The sequence below is a fragment of the Danio aesculapii genome, chromosome 6, assembly GCF_903798145.1.
Source record: "Danio aesculapii chromosome 6, fDanAes4.1, whole genome shotgun sequence".
In the NCBI taxonomy this organism is placed as follows: domain Eukaryota; kingdom Metazoa; phylum Chordata; class Actinopteri; order Cypriniformes; family Danionidae; genus Danio; species Danio aesculapii.
In genome coordinates, this window is record NC_079440.1 from 20,707,635 (window position 1) to 20,713,831 (window position 6,197).

Genomic DNA, 6,197 nt, shown 5'->3' on the forward strand with positions numbered 1-6,197 from the left:
GACAAAATGGTAATTGTGGTCCATAGATTACGTGTACGTGCAGTAGGACAGCCATCAGTGAAATCCTTCACTGATATGGGCAGAGTAACTAGACCATGATTAAAAAAACTAATATAATGATTGCATCAAAATTGAAACTGGCTTTTCTATTCTGTACAAGCACTCTCTGTACATCTACCTTACAATCTACACCTCTTTTACAGGACAACATTTGGACCCTTTCATTAGCCAAATCATTCTTAAAATTCTCTATATATTTTCACCAGGTTTTTAATTTTCAGGTTTATCTTGGCATCCTTAAGAGTGGTAACATTTGTCTAAAAATAGATCAGATACCTTATTCTGCATTGTCAAATCGGTTGGTGTTTTTACCTCTTGTCCAGGTTTATACAAAAATGATGTCAAAAAGCAACGTGGCTGATATTAAAAGGAGTTTTCAGAAAGAGCCATAAAAGAAATTTCAATCTGTCTGACTGTGTGTGTGTGTGTGTGTGAGAGAGAGAGAGTTTAAAGACGAAGCAAAACGCCCAATAAGCAAAGCATACTTGGGGCTTAACTTGGGTGTGTGCCTAAATGATTAAATACACATACAAAAACGTGCTTATACCGTCCACACTTTTTAGCAGTGTTCAAACCACAAAACTTTGAAGAAATTCTGTGTTTTTAATGTGAATTGTGCATTTTCAGATGTTTTTATTGTGGTATAGACTGAATTTTTTGACAGTTTAGCCTTTGGCAAGTCTGAAACTTGAAACTTGCAAAATTCACCTCAATGTGTATATAAAGTGTGTGCAATATAATCGAAACAAAAGATTTCATAGCACTAAAGAAGGGTGCAGAAAAACAATAATAAATATTAATTTTAACACTGGCTTTTATACAAAAGTTCAGTTACTCATTATATTGTAGAATCTGTCCATATGATAATAATGGCCCGTTTCAACTGAATGGTACGCTACGGTTCGGTACGATTTTATGGCTGTTTCCACCATCAAAAGGTACCAAAAAGCGAGCCATACCGTACAATTTTTTGGATCTCCTTTTGTAATGGTACCTAGCACGATAAAGCAGTGTTTTCTCGTCAGCAGTCATGTCAGGTTGCAAAGAGGCCACAGAAGACCAGGGTGAGGGAGAAAGCTTTGTTATGAAAAGTTTTGTGTATGCTATGTTAAACAAGCATAGAAAAAAATAGCCATTGGTTATATAATGTAGTTAAAGCTTAGGTCAATTTCAAGGTTTTATTTTTATTTTGCTGTCTGTAATATAATTTTAATAAGCACTCAAACGCAATTGCTGGCCTATTTTCAAGGTTTAAAAAGTGCTAAGATTTTGGATAAAGTGCTTGGAAAATGAATGTGTTACTTTGATCATTTATCTTTAGAAATAGTTAATAAATAAATTAATTAATTAATAAAATAAAAACACATAATGCTCTGCATAAACCGAAAAAGCGTTACCCATGCTTAAAGCGTTACCCATGCGCGTGAACCACAATCACGGTCTTTTAAATGTGTGGATTGTGCGCATTTTGAGCAGTGGAAAAAGACCAAATGCATGGAGGTTATGGCTTTGTGAGTGCTGGTGGATACTAAGCGGGCCTCAAGTCTGAGAGAGCCTCATGCAAGTATGCAGAAATAACTAGCAGATTTAACGTTATGGGAGATTACGTTGGGGATGCTTACGCAGGTCGTTTCTGCATAAAGTGTTCAGGTACGAAATCTTTTATTTAATGTTTGCGTTTGCTTTTCGCACTAATCAGTGGCATGACTTGAGTCACGCTGTTTCTTGATATTTGTTAGTTATGCACCAGATTTCCCCATTGTAAAGATTTTATAAAATGTAGCCGCTACAGAAGAGACTATCATGACAGTGCTGATGAAACACTTTTTAATAGTATAAGTGCTGTCTTTTCAGTTTCTCATGAAAGTAACGTCCAACAAAATCACAGCTACATACATATAAAAAAACCAGCCTTTGTATTTAAATGTATTTAGAATGTATATTTCCAAACAAAATTGTAGCCACTTACTCTCGCCTGAACTACTCGAATGAGAAGAAAGCCAAGAGAAAAAGAAAAGCACATCCGCACAGAGGAAAAATCAGATGCTCAAGACATAATTTTTAAAATAAAAATGTATCAAAAATATGACAAATATTCGTGATAGAACAATTACAGTGGAGTATTAATTAAATCCTTATTTTACACAGAACGGAAAAAATCATCTGCCACACAGTTATGTAAGACGGGGATGAACAAAAACATTTCACATATTTCTCTTGGAAAAAATATCTTCTTGAAATGAATTTCGTTTGGTATAAAATGTATGTAATTGTATGTAAAATGTAAATTGTATCTTAATTATTTGATGGTCAGTTATCTACAAAATAAACAAGAAGAGCTTCAACACGAGGTCGGCTAATCTGCATCGCCAAAACACCAAGATTATGGCAATACGTAAATAGTTATGTTCTCTTTATTAAACATTTATTCCTGAAATGTTACCAAAGTGGTTTGTTTAACTGAAATGTTCAGTTCTTGATATAACATATAGATATTATGTAATGTCAGTAATTGTAATGCAGCATCATAATGAATAAATATGCGCTAGTCATTTGACCGGAGATGAGTTGTCGATCATAATTAGCATGGACGTATTTTGGCTTTGTATGTAAAGTTTCATTTTATTTGGAATAAATTTTATTATACAATATAAACTTTTTCATTAAATCATTACGGACGTGACACGTGATCGAACATGTAGCTCATAAATTAAAAAGGCAGTGATGTTATGAAAAAGTGAGGGTAATTATTTATACTACAGACCCCAATCCTTCTGCAGAATGCTTACTGTTAAAATAAAATACGGAAAAGGTGAGTCTTTAACCTCTTTTTTGAAAGCATGAAATGTGGTTGGATAAAAATGAAATTTACCATTGGCAGAATCCTCATATTTCATGGATAAACAAAGCAATTTCCTTAATTCGCCAAGAGCCCATCATAACAATAAAATATAGACCTTAATGAGCAAATTTTAATTGGTTTTGTTATTTTGTTCAAATTTTTTTTTTCATCATAAGGTTGACATTTTCATGGAATTGCTCACAATCTTCCATGTTTAACTATTGTGCTATGTGCTGGTGAAGATTAAAATGCAGATGAGAGGTTTGCTCTGACTGTGGGCCATGTTGTGTGTTGTTTTTTGTACCCAAATAAGGACTAAATGTATGCTGTGTTTTTCTGTAATTGGTAATATATTGGAGACAGTAAGGGACTGCATGTGTTCATTTATTTATTTATTCATATAAAATCACAGAAGTTACAGTAGGCTATTTCGCACTATCATTGAATTGCAGTTATAATCAAATAATGTTCATAGAAAAGTTAGTAATGAACATTTATTGGTACACTTTTGGCAGTGGAAGCAGAAGCCTGATGAAGGGGACCCATACCAACCCGTACCGTACTGTACCACTCAGTAGAAACGTGCCAATAAAGAACCGAGTCTAAGTTGGCATGCAAAATAAATATAAACTTGGTTGCAGTCAAAATTATTTTAGTCCCAATCTGCAAAACATTCTGCCATCTTCAACAAACTGTTATGAAAACAGTTTCACGAAAAATATCAGCAAAAGATTAATGTATGATTGAGGGCATGTATTCGATGAGAAAAAAGAAATTATCAGATTTTCATTAAACAATAATGTTAAAATTATTAAATGTAGAAAACATTGAAAATCTTTTAACTTCCAATAAAGTCTGCCTTCAAGTGCTTACAAGCTTCTGCCACCTCTCACTTTCTTCAACTGTCAGATAATCTGTGGTTTCCACATTGCCACTGTTTTATTCAAGTCTACACTTGTCTTAGGGGTAGAACAATTGATCGGCTGGCCAAATAATTGGCCAGATTTTTATTTATTACTAATTGGCATTGGACATCTGTGCTCCAAACTGACTTGTGCAGAAAACAGATGGCAATTTCACCAGCATAACACTGTGAAGCCCCCCGTTGCCTGGTCACCATCAAAGAAAATGATTTTTATCCTTTATTCTTAATCGTTCACTGGTTTATATAATACACTGGTCAAATCTGATGATTTTAAAGCAAGAATTAAATTTACATGGTAGTCTGCATTTTATAAACAATCTCAGACATGATCAATCCGGTTTTTGTAGCAGAAATGGAGTAACTCAAGTCTTCCCTGCCTCAAGTGGATTTTATATCCAGGGGTGCTCATCATTTTTTTTGTTGTTCTGGTTCTAAAAAGAGAACCTGGAGTTGTTGCTTGGTCCTCAGATTTCTGTACCTCAAAGCAATACGTAGGACCAGATCACGTGATCAGATAATGGTTTTACCTTTTTTTTTCCACTCAAACTCGAGGGGGGTGGGGTTGTGACTGTGTTTGAGAGGATGGGTGGAAGATAGAAGAAATGAAATGAAACTGAAAATGCTGGTCTGCAAAAGTGTTTCTCTAGTGTCTTATATGGTCTGCAAATTTCATGTACACTGCTCATGCAGATCACTTATGTCGTTATGTGCACCTCTCCTTATATTGTTTATCAGTACTGTCAGTTCAATTTGATCACAACTGTGTTTTTACCAATTGATCCATTCTTGAGGAGGTAAACCCATGCAGCACACAAACAGTACTCCACCAAAGCTTGAGCTTCTGCTGACATTTGTCTGTATAAATGACATGGAGCTTTTTAAGCCGTTTTCACATTATAATGACTAAATGTGAGATGGTGCCGGCCCGTCTCCCGCTCGCCATTACCCATGTAAAATGCATTCAAATAAACATCTACACACACGAAAAGTGACACTGCTGTATTTAACAAATGCTTGTCTGGTGTTTTTGAGGTGGTCAATTTGTGTAAAATTATAGTCCTAATGAATGATTAAATATTAAAATATAAAAGGTGGCTATATTTAATGGTGCTCAACATATCTGCTCAGAGATTAATCTTGTTTGATTCTATGATAATTAAAGTAGGACAAGGACACACTAGAGTTGGTAATAAACAGAATTTTTAAAATCAGTCCCTGGTCTACAGCTATATTTCAGCATATACATACAAAAATACAAAAAAAATGTATCCAAGTAATTGACAAACATTCAAACTGGAACTAAAATTATTAACTTGTATATGAAATGATATGAACATTGAAAAGATTTAAGGACTTAATTGATTAAAAGAAGAGGAGAGATTATTCCAGTCAAATGGAGCTTCATATTGAAATGGCATAGGGCCAACTTCTGTGGTAACTCTTGAAACAAAGAAATACTGCTGCATATGTCAGAGAAAAAGAGGATGTAAACGAAACAAAAAAAAAACTGTTAGAAAGAGGGACTATTATAATAAGAAAAAAATCTAGAGTTATACAAGGACATATTAAAACACACATACATCAAAAACTGAAAGCATTGTCAAATAAAAAGAAAAGAAAAAACTCTACAGGTAAAATAAAACACAAAATGTATTCAATATAGCATAGATACCACTAATATAAACTGAAGTTTTTTCTTTAACCATTTGACTGCCCCTCTACCAAACGGTTGACCATGTTTTTACTATTTTAAATAATGACTGTTACAGTCATTAAAAGAATGTTTTAAATAATGGCTTACACACACAGCATTGTTTGTTTACAAAAAAAAAACATAATATAACATAACATGACATTAAAGAACATATCATCTAACATAATCCTGTTGCATGCTACACTTGCTTTCTTGTTTTTTTTTTTTTTTTACAGTAAAACAAAAATCATGTTAACTGAGAATCTGAAATATTTTATGGCCTACTTAAAAAAGGTGATTTAATATTCAAAAATGTTTTATTTTGAATATTTTTTTTTTTAAATAAATTGGTCTTACACTTCATGTTTTCAGACTTTTCACAGTATTTGTATTCATTCCGGTACTTTTACCATAAACCAACATAACCATTTGGTAGAGGTTGAGAACTTTAGAAGGAACTTTTAGAGGTTGATAATTTTACAAATTATGGGATGTATTGAATAAAATGTATTGAGTGTGTTAACTATAGGGGTGTCACGATTCTCCAAATCCTCGATTCGATTACATTTTCGATTCTAAAGTCACGATTCGATTCAATTCTCGATTTTTAACAAAAAAATTTTAAGCACGTTAATTAAATGCTGAAAAAGTTTTATTCCAAATGAAGACGGGAAAGT